This window comes from Cyprinus carpio, chromosome B18 (genome assembly GCF_018340385.1).
Source record: "Cyprinus carpio isolate SPL01 chromosome B18, ASM1834038v1, whole genome shotgun sequence".
Taxonomy (NCBI): Eukaryota; Metazoa; Chordata; class Actinopteri; order Cypriniformes; family Cyprinidae; genus Cyprinus; species Cyprinus carpio.
Window position 1 is genome coordinate 8740696 of NC_056614.1, and position 20272 is coordinate 8760967.

At 38.3% G+C, this 20272-nt stretch overlaps 2 long non-coding RNA genes across 2 annotated transcripts; both read right to left on the minus strand.

The window, feature by feature from the left end:
- Nucleotides 1-1242: 1242 nt before the first annotated feature.
- LOC109103714 lies at nt 1243-4389 on the minus strand. Its single transcript, XR_002020077.2, has 3 exons — nt 3023-4389; nt 2835-2952; nt 1243-2734 (listed from the first exon to the last, which is right to left on the minus strand). It is a non-coding gene; the product is annotated as an uncharacterized LOC109103714 (long non-coding RNA).
- Nucleotides 4390-4463: 74 nt separating this feature from the next.
- On the minus strand, nt 4464-6332 carry LOC109076757. The gene is made up of 6 exons (XR_002015471.2): nt 6217-6332; nt 5889-6081; nt 5570-5743; nt 5268-5434; nt 4994-5140; nt 4464-4911 (listed from the first exon to the last, which is right to left on the minus strand). It is a non-coding gene; the product is annotated as an uncharacterized LOC109076757 (long non-coding RNA).
- Nucleotides 6333-20272: the final 13940 nt, after the last annotated feature.

Below are 20272 nucleotides of genomic sequence, written 5' to 3' on the forward strand. Positions count from 1 at the left end.
GTGGTGCTTACCCTGCTCTGGAGCAGGGTTTCATAACCCCGGGTAAAAAGTGGTTAAAATTACAGGTGTGAAACTTTTCTTTACCCGGGGTTAAAAGCGGGGTTTAGAACGATGATAACCCAGGATTGAGTGCAGTGTGAAAAGCACTGGGGGCATACAATACAAATTTTGTACATTTTAAAGTTAAATTCATCTATCTGGTGCTCTTTGAGAGTTTAAAATTAAGAGTTCCAACACTGGTTGAATGTGAAACTAAACAAACAAAAAAGCTGGTGAATTGACTTGAGCATGAGATTTAAAGGGGACTCAACCCCCTTTTTAGTTGTGATATAGTGTTTCAGTCTATATTACACTCAAATTAGAATATAATCATAATAACAGGGCTGTATGTTAACTTTTTTTGCACGTACCACTGGTGCTACAGAGGTTAAAAGTTTTGTAGCATAGGCCAAACAGTTGTAGCAAATGTTAGGGGTGGCGATATGGCAAAAATATAATATCACCATTTTATTCAGGAATATCACAATTCATGATTTTGTCACGATTCTTTATCATTTCGGTTTTTACTATTTTGCAAGTAGCCTGAGGAGTACAGCCAATCTAATTTCCCTATTGTAAATAAATAAATAAATAAAAATAATTATAATACTTTCAAGGTTAGGGTTGGGTATCGTTTGAATTTTATCGATTCCGATTCTGCTTATCGATTCTGATTCTTATCGATTCCTAGTTTTGATTCCAATAAGATAAAAAATCCAATATAAAAAAATAAAAATAAGTCAAACATTTAGTTCTCAAATATTTATTCTGTGTCTTTTTACAAAGCATTATGTTGCAGCTGAATAACACGAGCAAAAATCAGCAGCCACTGCAAGAGGAATTTTGCCTATGCTTTAAAAAAATATGCCACAGCAAAAACAACTAGATTAATATAAAATTCAAATATTAAAGTGTTAAAGACAAGTAAACAGTCAGTAATAAAAGAGGAACAAACAAGTCAATTAGCAATATAAATAAATATAACTGAACAAAATTTCAGGTACAGAAACTGTAATTAAAAGTTTAAAATAACTGCATAGTTTTCTTTTCATAAATAAAAATTAATTAAATGTATCAAATATTCAGTCAAGATCAGTGAATGATTTTCTTTTGTTCTTTGATTAATATTAATTACAGGCAGCACTTATATAGGCTGCTGTCTCTTTAACACAGAACGCACGCAGATCTAAAAATACCTTACATGTTTTCTTTCTCATCTGTTGATGTTCACTTAAGACAAAAACGGCTGTGTTTATGATGATATACTAACGTAGTTTTCTGGATACTGGTCAATAAATATGAAATAAGTCAGTTCTGGCCCAGAAAAAACCTTTTCAACAGTGGAAATGCACAGAACGGTTCGAGAACGAACACAAACCGGGAACCCGTACTAATTTATAAATGAACTTGGACGTGAAACTGCCACTGTGGAAAATAATAGAATGACACGGTTTTCTTCACATACAGTATCTCAGTTTCACATGTGACATGAAATAAAGTTTTGAACTGTTTCTTTTCTTTTCTTTTTTTTTTTTTGATGACCTTTTTCAAACAAGTTTTTTTCTCATGGAGAATATGGAATACATTTCCCTTGTGAATTATTCCTTGGACGGTTTTTATTATTGTAAAAGGTATTTTTTTTTTTTTTTTTTGGCTATCCTGGGTTAACTTAAAATTTTTGACAGGATTAATCTTGTCTGGCGCCCGAAAATGTTCTTTAAAAGAGTTTATTTATGCTAGGGCCGCCCTAGCATAAATAAACTCTTTTAAGGAACATTTTCGAGAGTGGCACCCGAACAGGGACCTGAAAACCTGAAAACTTGAAGACCTGAACATTTATTTGTGAATTGTTTTGTTGGGGAATTATTGAAACCTTATGGTACATTGTTTAGGGTTAAGTTTTTTTTTTTTTTTTTTAACCTTAAAAGAAAACTGTTTTTGGAAATTCTGTGCTTTTGATTACGGGAGTGTTATTAATTGGGAAAAGCTTAATTTTGTGTGTGTGTGTGCGTGTGTGTGTGCGTTTGTGTGAACATTTGAGTTGTGAAAGTTTTGAAAGTGATTGTGATTTATTGAACACTTGAATTGAAATGTTTTAATTAACCAGGCTGTTTTGTCTATGGTAAAAGATTTAAAGTTTTTGTGGAACTTGTACAAACTGTGTCTGTGGACGTTAATTGGTTAAGTAGAGTTGTTAACTACTTGTTGTCTTGGGGGATATTATATTTTACCTAGCCATTTCTGAAAAATTGTAAATCGCTTATTTGGTGTAAACTGGTGTAAGAAAATACTGACACATACACAATTACTGATCTACATTTATTGATTCTGCACAACATTTCTTTCACCCACACAAGCACAACACATATGGCGACTCCCCCTCTTTCCCCATCCACTTTTATAGAAATGGAGTCACCTCCAGACATCTCAACTCCTGTATGGCCACCAGCAGTGCAACTTCTGATGCCACCAGTAGCTCCACCTGGTGTCTCTGCAGTGAATAACACCCCAATTCCATTCAGCCCCATGCATCCTGTGTCCCGTATGCTAATGGATTCTCCTGTTCTGGCTGGCAGCACTCCGGTGCAAACTCTCACCTGGGCACCACCAGTGGATAACATGCAACTATGCACATCATCCGAAGGAGGATCTCTTTCAAGCGCACAGCATGACCTACCCAATGTTCTACCAACTCCTGGAAGAGAAATTCAAAAGTATACTTCGCAGGTACAAGGGAACTGGGAAAATTTATTTGACTTCATGAAAAGACAAGAAAAAACAGTGAATGATCTTACCCAAGAAATGAAAGCCACTTCTTCCCAAAACAAAAATCAACTCGCTGACCTGAAGTTGAGGATAACAAGAGAGTCAAGTCTTCAGTCTGCTGACCACTACCAAACAACCAAGAAGAATCTAAAATGGACAAGTTGATTAAAGCTATGAAGCAAATGATTACAGCTGAACTCCAAAAGATGGAATCTACCTTGGTGTCAGAAATGCATTTCATGGTGGATCAACTCCAGTCAGAAGTTCAGCTGGACATCAAAGCTGTTCAACACAGATTTCAAACAAGCCATGATCACATTACTATAGAATTTCAGCAATTTGTCACTCAAAACAACCAGTTATCCACATGTGTAAAGGGGTTGAGAAAAGAGATGAAGAAAGGATTTCAGGATCTAAAAAAATCAAATTGACGAACAACAAAAATTGGCACCACAAATTCCCAGCACCACCATTACTTCAATTCCGCCATCTGGGTCTACTCCAACAATACCTTCAACTTCTTCAACCTCTCTTCCCACACCTATAGTAAAAAGTGATCATATTAAATTAACTTTTCCCACTTTTGGTAGACCATCAGACAACACAGACCCCCTACTGTAATTAACCAAATGTCAAGATTTCTTGGCCCTTCATCCCCTCACTAATGCAGATATCTTGGCCACATTCTGTACTACATGGAACTGCTCGTGACTGGTGGGAGGTCAGACGTTCCAGCATATCCATGTGGAGTGAGTTTGAGGCTGCATTCATTTCTGCGTTCTTGTCGGAAGATTATGATGATGAACTGGCTGAACGAGTCAGAACAAAAATTCAAAGTGAGAAAGAATATATTAGAGACTTTGCGTTCTCTTACAGAGCACTTTGTAAAAGATGGAAGGCAGATCTAACTGAAGGTGAAATTGTTAAGATGATACTTAAGAACATCAAGCCTTACCTTGCCAGCCAATTGCGTAATCGGGTGAGTACTATAGAGGAATTAGTCAAGTTAGGACACCAACTGGAAAAAGATTATGAGCAACAGCTTCAATATGAAGGTCGAATGGGCCCTAAGCATCCACCGACATCACCCAGACCCTCATCAAACCAACCTGTTGAGAAAATCCCAGTTCAGTGTTGAAGATGCAGAGGACAGCATCCTCCAGTCAAGTGTCCACACTATATCCCTCCACGGCCCCCTTAGTCATCTGCACACCAATTTACCAGCAGCAAACATCCCTATTTATCTCTTTAGACAAGGGGTCAGTTTTCTAACAAATCAGTTACTGCTACAGAAATGCAGAAGCCTCCAACTAAAAGCAAGAAAGCCTCTACCTCCACAAACCTTAATGCACAGATGACAATACCTCAGCAGGTGGTTGTTCCCGTTAGCATTGCTGCATGGACTGGAAAAGCCATTGTTGATACTGGGGCAAGTTACACACTCATTCATGAAAATTTCATGAAACAGCTCACGTCACCAGATCAGCTCCATCCATGGTCTCGTGGTCCTCTTTATCTGGCAAATGGAGAAGCAGAGATTCCATTAGGATGGATGAATACCACCATACAACTCCATGACCAAGATTTCACTATACCTGCTGCTGTTCTGTCATCACAAGCCCTCGCCTATGCTGTAGTCCTGGGGTCCTTGGACTTTATTTTCTTCAGTGGAATGCAACTTAATGTCACAGATCAAAAATATTCTTTCAAGTTTGCCCCTGCAAAAGAGTACCCCTTTCAACCAGGTAATGACAGTGTGCCAATTGTGAGTCCACAATCTGAATACCTGCAACAGAAGAAATCCACACAGAATATGTCCCTGTTGAGTTCTGTTCCACCTCCATCCCCTCAACTGCTAATACAACAATCTGACCATATGGACGAAAAATGATAATCGAAAATGCAGTGAATGAAGCTCATTTACCTCCAGATGGTAAACAACAGTTGCTCCACATCCTGAAAATATACCACGTGTCAGGTACCCATTAGACAAAAACCATACCGTTTGTCCGCTGTTAAGCAACTTTCCATGGAGGAACAGCTTGATGAAATGTTGATGCAAGGAATTGTTGAGCCATCCCACTCTGGTTGGGCCTCCCCAGTGGTCTTGGTACCCAAAAAGGATGGCAAACTTAGATTCTGTGTGGACTACAGAAAGGTTAATTCTGTAACTGAAAGTGATGCTTACCCTCTTCCAAACATCAGAGAAATCCTGGAGTCACTCTCTGGAGCAGCTATTTTCTTCACTTTTGACCTCAACAGTGGCTATTGGCAGGTAGCAATGGACCCCAATAACAAAGCCAAGGAGTCAGACATGCCATTGTCAGATATTGTCCTGTGGGAGGAACAGCACAAAGACTCTGAGGTTACAAAATTATTGCAAGCAGTTGCAGAGAACCGTGCAAGTTTGATGGACCAATATGAAGTTGTTGAGGACAAATTATACCAGAAAACGTACCTACCAAATAACCAGATGCACTACAGAGTGTATGTACCCAGTAGTCTTCGGCCCTGTCTACCACTCCAGTCCTCTTAGTGGCCATAGAGGAATCTACAAAACATACAAACGACTCCAAGAAGTAGCATTCTGGCCAGGCATGTAGTCTGACGTGAAATGTCATGTGAAAACCTGTGTGAAATAATAAAACATGACAATCAAAAACCTGCTGGAAAAGTGCAGCAAACCACTACCAATCAGCCAAACCAAATGCTAGGAGTTGACATCATGGGCCCACTATCAAGAAGTACAAACCAAAATGAGTACCTGCTTGTGTTTGTTGATAATTATTCTCGATGGGTTGAGTTGTTCCCCATGCGTAAATCCACTGCCCAGAATGTTGCCTCTATCTTCAGAAAAGAAATCCTGACTCAATGGGGTGTACCAGATTTCATCCTCTCAGACAAGGGCGTGCAGTTTGTCTCATCTGTCTTCAGAGAGCTGTGTGGAAATTGGAGTATTACTCCTAAATTAACTACCGCATATCATCCACAAACTAACATAACTGAACGAGTGAATCGTACTCTCAAAAGTATGATGGCAGCATACGTGGATGACAACCACCACAAATGGGACCAGTTCTTACCTGAATTCTGGTTTTCTTTAAATTCAGCTGTACAAGAAACCACTGGACTGTCGCCAGCAGAGCTACAGCTTGGCAGAAAACTTCAAGGTCCAATGGACAAGATGCTCCATGGGGCTAATTTAACCCCAGACGCTGGTCCAGCATCTTCATTACTTACAATCCCAAGCCAAAGAAAACCGTATGACCGTATCAACTGAGAAATTACAACAAAAATAGGAAAGATTTAACATTTAAAAGCAAGGCTCAGGTATGGTTACGTAACTTCCCACAGTCTAGTGCACAACATCATTTTAGTGCAAAACTAGCACTGAAGTGGAAGGGACCTTACCGTATTCTGAAGCACCTGGGTCCTCTGAACTATGAAATAGCCCTTGAAGACACTGGAGAAAATGTCTGTACAGCACATGTCTGTAAAAACTCCTTGACCTGTTTCAAGAAGCCTCTGATGAGGAAAAAGAATTTCTAGGTTTCTAATCCATTAGTTTAGTCACTGTAGCAAAAAACCTTAGCGCTGCAAGCAGCTGGACTTCAGGGCTTAAAGCAAAATTCCGCCATGTTAGCCTTGCAAGCGCAGGTTTGAGAGGGTCCATAATGAGTTGTCTTGGGAGGCGAATTTTTTTTTAATATAGCCACGTCAGGCAAAATGTCAAAAGGGCTTAAGTTTTGCCGAATAAAAAAACTGACATGGACTAAACGGCTCCTTGGCCGGCGCCGTCTTTGAATTTTTTTTTATATTTTTTTTATTATTTTGTGGTTTACTTTGCATCGAAGCATTAAAAGTGGTCTATTTTAGTGAGCTAGGCTGCATGGATTTATATGCAAAATGTCAACATTCTCACTTTAAGACCAACCGAAATCCTCCGTCAGCTGCTCCCACTTCACAGCGAGCGACTTGTGCTAACTGCACCCAGGTTCACCGTTAGCAAGTTTTGATTTTACAAGATCAATTTGAGGCGAATTCAACTTATTGATCATGAGCCCAACATTTAGCAAGGCAGAAAAACATTCAATCTACCTGAAGGAAGACATATTTCATTGTAAGTTCATGCTGTTAAATAGAGAGTAAAAAAAACAAAACCCTAGTGTAGGCTATTCTTAAACTTGGACCTCATTATGTTGAAGTACAAATCCAAACACCAGAAGCAGCCTACACTCTCTAAGTGTTCTTTCATTGAAAAGTATGTTTTTTGTTTATTCACAGGCTATATGTTTGAAATAATATTTTAGTTGAAAACTTTAAGTGCCATTGTTTAAAAAAAATGCTTTATTGACTAACATTTCATAGACCTTCAGTTGTTATTGTTACGTACCCCTTTTAAAAGAAAAGGTCTAGGGGTGAAAGGGGTGTAACAAATAAACGGTGGGGAGAGACTGAGAGAACTGCCGTCTCCAAGTTCCAGGGCTGACACACAAGAAAGCTCAGTAACACCAGTCTGAGCAAACAAACAGAGGTATTTTATTTAACAGAATGGAAAAAAAAAATACGTAAGGCTTCAGCAGGGGAAAGGCCAAAACAATAAACAAAAGGTTCCTCTAATTAAGGTTTTAAGTATTAACTTACCTATCAAAAGAAAAGAAAAAAAAAACACAGAGATACTTCCCTGACTTCCTTTCTAACTCAAACACAGGAGAAAAAGGGTAATTTCTAAAATAAATGACATCTACCTCCCTAAGAAAAATATTCCACTTCCACTTAAACAGTTAAAAAACTTAGACACTCTGCTAGTCTCAATAACTTCACTTTAACACTATAGGTAAAGCAATAAACCAACACTTAGGTAGACAAGAATTTAAACAATAGCTTAAATCACAACACTGGAACTGGAAGATGGCAGTTGCAAAGATGGAACACCTCAGCCTCTCTCCCTGGACTGCAGCTCCTGGGGGTTCCTTTATACTCCAGCTAACAAGCTCAAAACAGGAGTCAGGTGGCACTCAATAACCTGCCAAGCAGAGAGAGCAGGAGGAGTAAAAGAAACAAGATCACAGTCTACACACACACACACACACACACACACACACACACACACACACACTGTAAACCCAATTGTTAATTAAATCATACAAGACAGAATAACTTATGTCCCTATGGACGTAACATTATGCTTTAAAATCCCATGCCGTTTGTAATTTCATAGTATTTTCACCTCCTAAATTACTACCCCAATTCTATAATGGTAAAATTTACTTATGCCAATGTTTTTTTTTTATGACATTATTTTATTTTATTTTATTTTATTTTATTTTATGTTTTTTAGAATAATTGTAGCCTACATAAATTGTTGAAGCAAAACAAATATGAATGATATGATGAAAAAGTCATGCTAACATATTATTAATTCATAGAAATAATTTAAGCAATTAAAACCTTTTTATACTAGATTCAACTTGGATTTCAATACTATTAAACTGACTTTAAAATGTCAATGAGTTTTTAAGTTGAAACGGTAAAATGTCACAGTGCATGTTAAATAGCCTAAATGAACTTGTATCTTATATAGTATCCGAAGACCTTGATTGCATGTTAGCATAAAACTAACAATATAATTAGATTTTTTTCTTTTTTAAATGAACAATTCCTTTATAAAATGGAACAGCAACCTTTATATCAAACATTTTTAAATCGTCCACAGCTGAGCAACGCGGGAGGCAGGTTCTGCACAGAGCGCACAAAGTGAATGTGATGCACAAAGTCATTTTCAGATGCAATGAAAAAAAAAAAAAAAAAAAAAAAACTGGATAAAACCATACACAAAACTTGTAAATAGTTCACAACATAGCGCATACTCTGTTCCTAAGTATACAGTATAATGTAATTTTTTTTTAAACCGTAAGAAAATTTTTTTAATTGATTTGTTGACTATTTTTGTTTTTTTAATGTTTTTTTTTTTTGTTTTTTTTGTGAGAGAAAAACAAAAGTCATGTATAGGATGCATTTTATTACATTCAGAAATAATAACGGCAGGCCTAATAATGTTATAGGCGCCAACAGGATATTTTTAGCTCCCCTCACTTTACAACAAATCCTTTACATTTAACAAATTTATCAGAACAGAACAATAATTAAAAATGTATAATTCTAATGGATAAATATAATTGCAGTATATGATGCTTAGTTAAAAATATAATAATAATAATAATAATAATTTAAAGGAAACATAAGGTAAGGTTGGGCTTTCTCATTCTGGAGAAATCCAAACGTTTCCATATTCATGATGTTGCCCAATTGAAAATAGGTTTTGTAGTTCACGCGTTTCAGTATTCGATGGAAAAAAATCATAATGAACAAAAATATGCCAAAGAGAAACTGCTCCTCGCGCCGGATGACACGGTGAACGGCTGCACTGTTTCCAATGAATATGTGCGCGTGAGGCACCAGCGCGATCAAACAGCTGAAACAGAAAATACTCAATTTTTGGTCACACATATGGCATAATTAGAAAATTCATACTGTTAGCAGTTAGAAAAATCAAGAATAAAAACAGAGTTAATAAGAATTATTTCTAAATGCTAGACCGTTCTCATTTCGCTCTGTATATGGAACCTGAAGACTTTTTTTTTTAAACCAAGAATGAACCGAAATGAGCATAAGACTATCCCACGTTTTGAAATTAACTCACTGTAAATTTTCTAATGTTTTTTAAGGATGTTACAATGTTATATTATAATGTTATTGTTGTTTTACTTCCTTCTTTCATCTCCATTAACAAACCAACATTTTACAATTACATTCATTTCGCAATCTGTCTCTTTGTATTACCTGACGGTAGTTTCGCGAATGATTTTAACACGTGACTGACTTGCAGTTAACGCCACAGCCCTGCGGCAAGGGCTGGAGTGAAGGCTGTCTCCCTCAAACCTCAAAGTCCAGGTTGCTGCGTACCATGACCCCATAGAAGGGAAGTCGTTGGGTAAGCATGACCTGGTCATCAGGTTCCTTAGAGGGACCAGGAGGTTGAATCCTTACCGGTCCCCCTCCATACACTCCTGGGACCTGTCTCTAGTGCTTAAATCACTACAGCAGGGCCCATTTGAGCCTTCGCATTCAGTCGAGCTAAAGTTTCTTTAATTGAAAACTCTGCTCCTGCTTGCACAGGCCCCCATCAAGAGGGTAGAGGACCTGCATGCATTTTCGGTCGACGATTCGTGCCTAGAGTTTGGGCCGGCTGACTCCCAGGTAATCCTGAGGCCCTGGCCCGGATATGTGCCCAAGGTTCCCACTAGTCCTTTCAGGGATCACGTGGTGAACCTGCAAGCGATGCCCCCAGAGGAGGCAGACCCAGCCCTAGCTTTGCTTTGTCCTGTCCGAGACCTTAGATGCTATGTAGACTGGACACAAGGACTTTTGCTTTAGGACCTCAGACCAGCTCTTTGTCTGTTATGGAGGCCGGCAGAAGGGGAATGACGTCTCTAAGCAGAGGATGGCCCACTGGATAGTGGATGCCATCACAATCAGGCACAGGGTGTGCCCTGCCCATTCAGGTTGCGAGTGCACTCAACTAAAAGTATTGCATCCTCCTGGGTGCTGGCCCGTGGCGCCTCGCTGACAGATATTTGTAGAGCTATGGCTTAGGCGACCCCCAACACGTTTGCTAGATTCTATAGCCTTCGTATGGAGCTGGTATCCTCCTGTGTTCTTACCTCAAATGGGTAGTGGCACTGAGAGGCCCCGGTTAGTGTCTGCTTGCTAAAACCTCTCCAGAGAGTCCATCGTAGACCCTGTTGAACTCCTCCATCCCCTCGGCAGCCAGACGTGGCAGAGCATCCGGCGCCAGGCCTTCACTCACTGAATTCTTGAGATTCTAGAGAAGTCCACGGTATAGCCTTATGCTGCGTTCACACCAAACGTGAATAGAGTCAAATTCGTGTCTACCGCGTCTAGTTTGCTGCTTGAACATTTTGAATCCATTAAAAAAAAGCAAGCGTTTGAAGCGAAAGTGACATGCGTCCGAGGCTAAATCTGCTTCTTGTAGGAGGGGCAAGTGCTAGGCAGTTGTCTGTTTGCAATATGGCTGATGTTGATCGAGCATTCATCATATTAGAGGGAACATAGTTGTAAAAAACGGCGGGAAGGCCGCGGGTCGATAAACGTCTACGTGACTCAAAAGTGAAATGTGTATTTACAACTTACCAGGTTGCCCAATCTCCTCACCGACACTCTTCCAAGGAGGTCCTTTTTAATCCTGTCTCTATAGAAATATGAACTTGTGTCATATAGCTCCTGGTGACTGCTCACTGACAATATCAGTCGTTCCTCCATGTTGAATGAGTGACTCTGGGCGGGCCTGCCACCACAGCAGCAAGCAGGCTCCTGATTGGTTAACGTAGCGCGAATTGACGCCAAAGTTCAAATTTTTCAACTCGGGCGTCAGACGCAAATTTGTGTCAAACGCGTAAATGCACAAAAAGCACCGGACGCTCAATTCACGTGAACTAGACGCGCTAATGAGGTGAATTCGCGTCTACCGCGCCACGCCAAACAACTCATTCGCGCTGCAAGACCTCCAGACGCACATAAACGCGTCTTTACATTGACTTAACATTGAAATCATTCGCGCCACACGCTCTATTCGCGTTTGGTGTGAACGCAGCATTAGAACCCGTTTTTCCCCGGCAGACTTAACAGATGTTCATATGCGTATTTGCTCCCGAGACCTCCTCCAGGGAGGATGAAGCTTCCGCAGCATCCCTGCTTCAACTGGAATGGGTATGTTTTCCCAGTGTTATCCAATGTCACTGAGTGGGTATTGCTTTGACAATGGTGAGTGGAACTTCTTGTTGCGAGCCCTGGGCTACACTAAAAAGGGGCGCAAGTGGCTCACACAGAGCACTGAAAGGAGCAGCATCCATGGCGCTTTGGTAGGAATTCAAATTCGTTGGTCACCTACGTGACATCGAGAGTGACCGACTGAAAGGGAACATCTGGGTTATGTATGGTAACCTTTGTTCCCTGAAGGAGGGAATGGAGACGTCACGTCCCATCGCCATGGCTGCTTTACCACCAGTGAGCGGCTGGGTCACCATCTAGGCTCCTCAGCGAAAACCTGGTATGCATGGCACCTGCTGCCTTTTCATACTCATGCTGTGATCAGCTGCAGCTGGATGCAATAATTGCATGCCAATGCGCATTGATTCGTTTAGTTTACACTCCAAGTAGATTGGTATATCGAAGCGATATCCCATTTCGATATCGAAGCGATATCCCATTTCGTCGGTTCCCTCCTTCAGGGAACAAGGGTTACTATATATAACCGAGATGATTTATTTTTACAGGCTCCTTTGATCATATTTACTAAGGGTGCCATTAATTCTGACCAAGAATGTCAGGTTAGGTCTCAGTTAGTCTAGCACAGTACACATAAGTTTTTATTAATTTATTTATTTATTTAACAAATTATAGAAATGAATTGAATGGAATAGAAAAGGTAAGCGCTAGTATTAATTGATCAGGTGCTGATGAAAAAATGTGTCTTTAGATGTTTTTGGAAAATGGCTGAAGAGTCAGCTGCTCGAATTGAGATAGGCAGGTCATTCTACCATGATCTTATCTATAAATACCACAGTTAAATTCTAATTAAGTCTGTAAATATGTTAGGCATGGGCCGGTATGAGATTTTGACGGTATGATAACCTTAAGCAAAAATATCACGGTTTCACGGTATCATGGTATTGTTGTTACAGCTCTGAAATGTGTTATTTTTAAATGACTGGGTAAAAAAAAAAAAATATTTTCTTCCTCTGGACACAATATATTTTGTTTTTGAGCAACATACAGAACATTAAAAACAGTAGAATTAATTAATTTTTTCTTTGATTTTTTTCCTAAAAAGAAAAAAAAAAGAAAGAAAAATAAAGACTGACAACTGTATTTAACCAAAATCTGTAATTACATTTATTTAATTTTAGTAATATAATTCATATACATATCATTTATATAATTTCATATATTTTAGTTATATAATAATAATCATACACATTATTTGATTTAATAATAGCCCAATTTGAAGCAAAAACAGAATGTTCTGACAAGCTTTGTGAAATTATACTACATGCCTGAACGAAACAAACATCAGAAGCTCTGAATGAGATGCATATTTACTCTCTGACAGCAGGAGGCGCCTCTGGAACACCAGATACAGACCAGATACAGCGTTTCCTTGGTAACCACTGTAAATAGCTGTGCTGCACTGAAACACTGCTTTAATATGAACTATACAGAGACGAGATGAAAAGAAAATACCACGTAAACTTTTCAGAAGACAGTCAGCTCCCCTCAGAAACACATTCATATAAAACCCCAAATCAATATTGAGGATTTTGTTCCAATAATTCGTGCATCATGAACAGTGAGTGATCTGCCTGCTACAGTATTTTACTCTGTGCATCAGTCTTCAGCGTCTCTGGCCTGTTTTAACGGGCATTAACAGAATTCATATTTTCACATAAATTACATTTTGGAAAATGATTGCATTGCAACGCAGTTTGTGTAAGTCCAGAACAGAGAGTTGCAATAAGGCAAAAAAGGGCCGGTTGTCGATTGTATTAAGGCCAAAGTATACTTCGGCCATCCACGCACCGTCGGCATTACGTTATTTTCATCATCAAGAGGCCTCGCGGACAGCCGCGCACCCCGTGGTAGTGCGCATGTGTTGAGCTCATCTGTCCACGCTCATCTGCGGTTGAATATACTTTTGAAAGCTGTGCGGACGCAGCTGTGCACGAGACAGAAAGGAACGCTGAATGTGAAGTGTACCTGGGCCTTAAGTTCCGGGGACAGCTCCTTAAGTTCGGCCATCCTACACACACGTGACTGACCTCTTGCTCACACCAACAGGAGGAGGAGGGGTCAGTATTACTCTATTAGTGTAATATTAGTGGTTTTGAAACCGTGAAATGTTCAAATCGCGGTATACCTTGAAACTGGTAATCGGCCCATGCCTAAAATATATCCAGTTCTAATAAACACACATTTCAGGAAAAAAGAATTAAAAAGATGACCAAAATTAAATACAGCCCTGCATAAATCAGGTATAACTGAGCCTGTGAATTTCTTAATTTGTGATTTGTAGACTAGGATTTATGCACCTGCAATGAAGATTTTGAGAAGGTTTTGTTGTGTTTGTGACAGAGAAAGAAACAAAATACAAGCTTGCAACTCCAAAAATATTTTCTTGATGACATTACTGAAATATTCTTTACAAATACAAATTCCACTGTTACAGCTGCTCAATTTTGTCACAGTAATACTAGGTACAATCAGGGCTCGAATTGAGGGGAGATACGGGGGAATGGCATCCCTCTGGTGGAAAAAAAATGACAAAAAGCATCCCCCCTGTGAAACTACCATCCCCCCAATCTTCCCCTTTAGATTAATAATGTTGTGTATTATGTAAAATTAATTGTGCAGATTAAATGTTAAAATTTTCTACTTATGATAATTCACGAACTAAATAACGGCGATTGGCCAATCAGAACTCGGTATTGTAACAATCTGCCACAAGCTGAAGCAAGTTTCCATAATTTTTCATGCAAAAAGGTTCAAGTGCACAAAGTTCTTTAAAAGGAAGACAACAGAAAAGGTATGATTTTTCCTTGATTAGAATTTAAAGACATTCCCCTGACATAATGTCATTGTGCAGTATGTGACTGTGAGGGACTGAGAGACAATTGAAGAGTATGTCACTGACGTTGCAAAAAAACAAACAAAAAACACATCTTGAGAGCCCAGAAGCAGTCACTGCACGATGAAGCCAATTAGAATGCAGTCAGAATGCCCTTATAATTCAAGCAATGAAAGAAAAAAATACCCATGAATGAGTTTGTTTTTATATTCATTGCACAAGCAATGTACTTTTCTGAAAATTAGCACATACATAGGCCTATGCTAATAATTTTATACAACAGTGTAGAGCAGTGTGGTGTTTCATTCCTTGAATTTATCTGTTTTTAATCTGGTTTGATTGTCATCTTTATTTATCCATGACAGTTCTAAACCAGCCAAGGTGCCAGCACAAAAACACATTCAGCAAAAAAAAGTGAATTCCAGGCCTAAAATAAAGGCTTAAAAATAATGGTTTGTTTAATAAGGCAAATTTTTTCATTAAATAAAAACCTTTTAAGACAAATTTTGTACTTATTGTGTAAAATTAGCAATGGGACGAACCCAAACTACTAAGAAATTGACCACACCATCCCCCCTGAATTTTTTTTTACAATTCGACCACTGGGTACAACAGATGTACTATATAACAAAGGGACATTAACAACTGAATATTCAGGGGATACAAACTTGTCACCTTTAAGTAAAAACATTTTGAATTCAAAATAGATCATTTGCATGATTTGTGTAGATCCAAAGAGTTTTTTAAAGTGCATTTGTTTTCCACCAGGTGACAGATATCATCCACTAAATAGCACATGGCATATTTTACATGTTATTTCCATAATTAAAGATTAGAAATACATGTTTTACATAAAATGTTGCCATTTTATAAGAAAATATACAAAAGATAATATTTTGAGGCACATAATATATATATATATATATATATATATATATATATATATATATATATATATATATATATATATATATATATATATATATATATATATTTAATTGTGGGTTACATTATCAACTTTTTCAAACCTGATCTAATTAGTTCACATCCCTGATATTACAAATAACTCGAGTTTTAATTGCAAATGAAAAGTGACTGATCTGCTACAAACCTCTGTCTTCTTTATAGACCGATTTTACAGACCGATTTCAAATCTCCCTTTTCTGTCCAAGATACTATTAAAGGTAGTATTCTCACAATTATATTCCTTCTAGAGAAAAATGTTATATGTGAGGATTTCCAGTCAGGATTTAGACCGTATCATAGTACTGAGACTGCTCTAATTAGAGTTACAAATGACCTGCTCTTATCATCTGATCATGGTTGTATCTCTCTATTAGTGCTATTAGATCTTAGCGTTGCATTTGACACTATTGACCACAACATTCTTTTGAATAGACTATAAAACTTTGTTGCCATTATTGGAAGTGCATTAGCGTGGTTCAAATCGTACTTATATGACCACCATCAATTTGTAGCATTAAATGAAGAGGTATCATATCGATCACAAGTGTAGTATGGAGTACCTCAAGGCTCAGTACTAGGGCCATTATTTTTCACACTTTACATGTTACCCTTGGGAGATATCACCAGGAAACACGCTGTTAGCTGTTATCTCATCAATGCAGATGATTCCGCAACTGATAACCCCATTGCGCAACCCATTCGACAACAATTCCACTGTCGTCCAGCTGAAGTCACCGACCTCGTCCCACAAAAGTATGTTAGCTGCATTTCATTTTCACATTTCTTTGCCCTGGACATTGTTGGTTTGATAATGCGGAACTTATAAACGCATCAGCGATGGAGTAGCTCAGGCACAAGATCAAGCTCAATACTCAGAGCCCCCAAAGACCAAAAGACAAAAAAAGTGATTTCAGTGAAAATCATCTTGAATTAATACAATTAGAGGAAGTAAAGAATGTAATTCAAATTGAAAATGCCAAGTTACAGAGAGAGGTGGTTCTTTTACAAAAGGTGTGCTATTTGATAGCAATCTTTCCTTTGAAAGCCACGTTGAAAGTCATTGTTTCCTCCACGTCCGCTGCGTTCTCAAAATTCTGGCAATTTGATAATGCCTAGAATAGTAAAATCAACTGTGGGCAGCAGATCCTTTTCCTAAGTTAGCGCCCAAACTCTGGAATAACCTACCTAACCTACCTAACATTGTTCGGGAGGCAGACACACTCTGTCAGTTTAAATCTAGATTACAGACCCATCTCTTTAACCTGGTTTACACAACACACTTACACATTTCTAATATTCAAATCCATTAAATGATTTTTAGGCTGAATTAATTAGGACAACGCACTGTGTTACGCAGTGTGTTAAAAAGTAGTGAACTGTTTTTCGGCACAGTTTCATGAAAGCCTCAAACGGTTCAGAAAGCCTCGGTTTCCCATCACTAGTAAAATCATTTTGATCATAGTAATCCCAAACTTCTAGTGATGGGTCATTCTTGAACAATTTGTTCATTTTGAAATGATGTTTTATTAACAAAGTTCGGGAGGAGCACGTTCAAATAATTAACCTAATTAATACGAGAGGAGCACAATCAGTAAACAACCCAGTTAACAGGACAAGAGATGTGTATATATACACAGCATACTTAACTCTTTTCCTTGACAGTTTTCCAGCATTCAGTTTGCACCTTTTGCCATTACATCACAGACTCAACATTTCCCGTCCAAATAAGGAGACCTATACTGGTTTTTTTTTTTTCCCGGATCCTCCGGCCAATCTGCCGACCCCAGGATCACTCCTCCTCTGCCAGACACTGCATCCAAGCTCAAGGGTCCATAGCAGCCGCTGCTCTCTGCTTGACCAGCCATATCTTTCAGGCACGCTTCCACAAGTTTCTTCTCAAGATCTGAGGATCTTGATTCAGGATAAGCTATTACTTGATCCTTTCACTCAACCTGATTGGTGTCCTGGAAAACTGTGAAATCTTCAACGGCCACACAGGGCGAAACATCAGCTAGCTTGAAATTACTCTTCAGAGTCACAGGCTGATCGGAGAGGTGGGGATATATCCATCAGCGCTTTGTAGATGTGGGTTTGACCACACTGTGCTTCCTGGGGACATAGGGTTGTTTTTCAGAAGTCTGCCCCATACAAGATACTAATGTTTCGCCAGGAGTGTTACAGCCTGTGTCAGCCTTCACAGTCCCAATCTTGCTAGGGGTTTCGGTGCTGTGCCATCTCGTCAATCCTGCCATCATATCAGGAAATTGAGAAGCATCAGGGAACAATGATGGGTCACAGCTCTGAGCAGTCACTCTCAAATAAGCATCACTGCTTTTCATTTCATGCATGAGGTAATTTATGACGTTAGATCCAAGAATGAGATCAATTTTCTGCCCTGGGTCCACGAGGATGGGGAATGATACACTGAACACTGTACACTATCTCCACTTCATACATGCACTTAGGGTGCATTTGATGACCCCCACACCTAATAGGGGACAACTTGCTCACTCAGCTGTTTGTCTTTAGTGATTACATTTTCTTCAAGCATCCGAAATGCTGTTTCTTTCTCGAAGTACTAGTATTTATTCATGAGATACTAGTATTTATTCATTAGATACTAGTACTTATTCATTAGATACTAGTACTTATTTCAGTAGTGACTAGTAACTTTTATATTGTTACTAGTTACAAATTTAAATTTTTGCTATTGACTTCTATGGGGATCCTTCATTGAGATATCAACTGTTCAGTTTTGACTAGTATGTATTTCACTAGTGACAAGTACTTAATTTTTATGTACTAGTAATTATTCATTAGGTACTAGTATGTATTTTTTAGATACTATTACTCATTCATTAGATACTACTACCTATTAATAGACACTAGTACTTATTCATTAGATACTAGTACTTATTATTAGATAATAGTACTTGTCCATTAGATACTAGTACTTATTTTTTAGATACTAGTATTTATTTATTAGATACTAGTACTTATTCATTAGGTACTAGTACTCATTCATTAGATACTAGTACCTATTAAATAGATACTAGTAGTTATTCAATAGATACTAGTACACATTTATTATATACTAGTACTTATTCGAAATGTTACTAGTATGATTTTTTAATTGAACTCTACTGTAGCCATTTGGACTAGTCATAACATAAGTCGAGTAAAACAGCAGATCTGACTAGTAAGATAAGAAAAGTTACTAGTAGTAATTACAAAAGAAACTAGTGTCTAATAAATAAGTACAACTACCTAATTAATAACTACTAATATCTATTAAATAAGTACTGGTATCTAATGAATAAGTACCAGTATCTAAAAGTACTAGTATCTAATGAATGCTTAAGAGTAATATTTAAATAGATACCAGTCACTACTGCAATAATCAAAAAACAGAATAACTATTACTCCCCTGTTCATTTGGAGATATCTTCAACCACATAAAGAAATAGTGAGAATGTATTTGGAGATATCTTCATTTAAACAGATCATTACATAAACATGAGTACCTCTACACCGTCCAATCAGAGTCCACATGTAATACAATACGCAGAATACTTGACACCAGGATCACTCCTCCTCTGCCAGACACTGCATCCAAGATCAGAGGGTCCATAGCAGCCGCTGCTCTCTGCTTGACCAGCCCATATCTTTCAGGCACGCTTCCACAAGTTTCTTTTTCAAGATCTGAGGACTGTCTTGATTCAGGACCCGCTATAACTATTGATCCTTTCACTCAACCTGATTGGTGTCCTGGAAACTGTGAAATCTTCAACGGCCACACAGGGCGAAAACATCAGCTAGCTTGAAATTACTCTCTCAGAGTCACACGGCTGATCGGAGAGGTGGGGATATATCCATCAGCGCTTTGTAGATGTGGGTTTGACCACACTGTGCTTCCTGGGGACATAGGGGTGTTTTTCAGAAGTCTGCCCCATACAAGATACTAATGTTTCGCCAGGAGTGTTACAGCCTGTGTCAGCTTCACAGTCCCAATCTTGCTAGGGGTTTCGGTGCTGTGCCATCTCGTCAATCCTGCCATCATATCAGGAAATTGAGAAGCATCAGGGAACAATGATGGGTCACAGCTCTGAGCAGTCACTCTCAAATAAGCATCACTGCTTTTCATTTCATGCATAAGTAATTTATGAAGTTAGATCCAAGAATGAGATCAATTTTCTGCCCTGGGTCCACGAGGATGGGGAATGATACACTGAACACTGTACACTATCTCCACTTCATACATGCACTTAGCGGGTGCATTTGATGACCCCCACACCTAATAGGGGACAAACTTGCTCACTCAGCTGTTTGTCTTTAGTGATTACATTTTCTTCAAGCATCCGAAAATGCTGTTTCTTTCTCTAAGTACTAGTATTTATTCATGAGATACTAGTATTTATTCATGTAGAAACTAGTACTTATTCATTAGATACTAGTACTTATTTCAGTACGTGACTAGTAACTTTGATATTGTTACTAGTTACAAATTTAAATTTTGCCATTGACTTCTATGGGGATCCATCATTGAGATATCAACTATTCAGTTTTAACTAGTATGTATTCCACTAGTGAATAGTGCTTAATTTTTATGTACTAGTATTTATTCATTAGGTACAATTACATATTTTTTAGATACTAGTACCCATTCATTAGATACTAGTATAGACACTAGTACCTATTCATTAGATACTAGTACTTATTATTAGAAACTAGTACTTGTCCATTACATACTAGTACTTATATTTTTTAGATACTTAGTACTTATTTATTAGATACTAG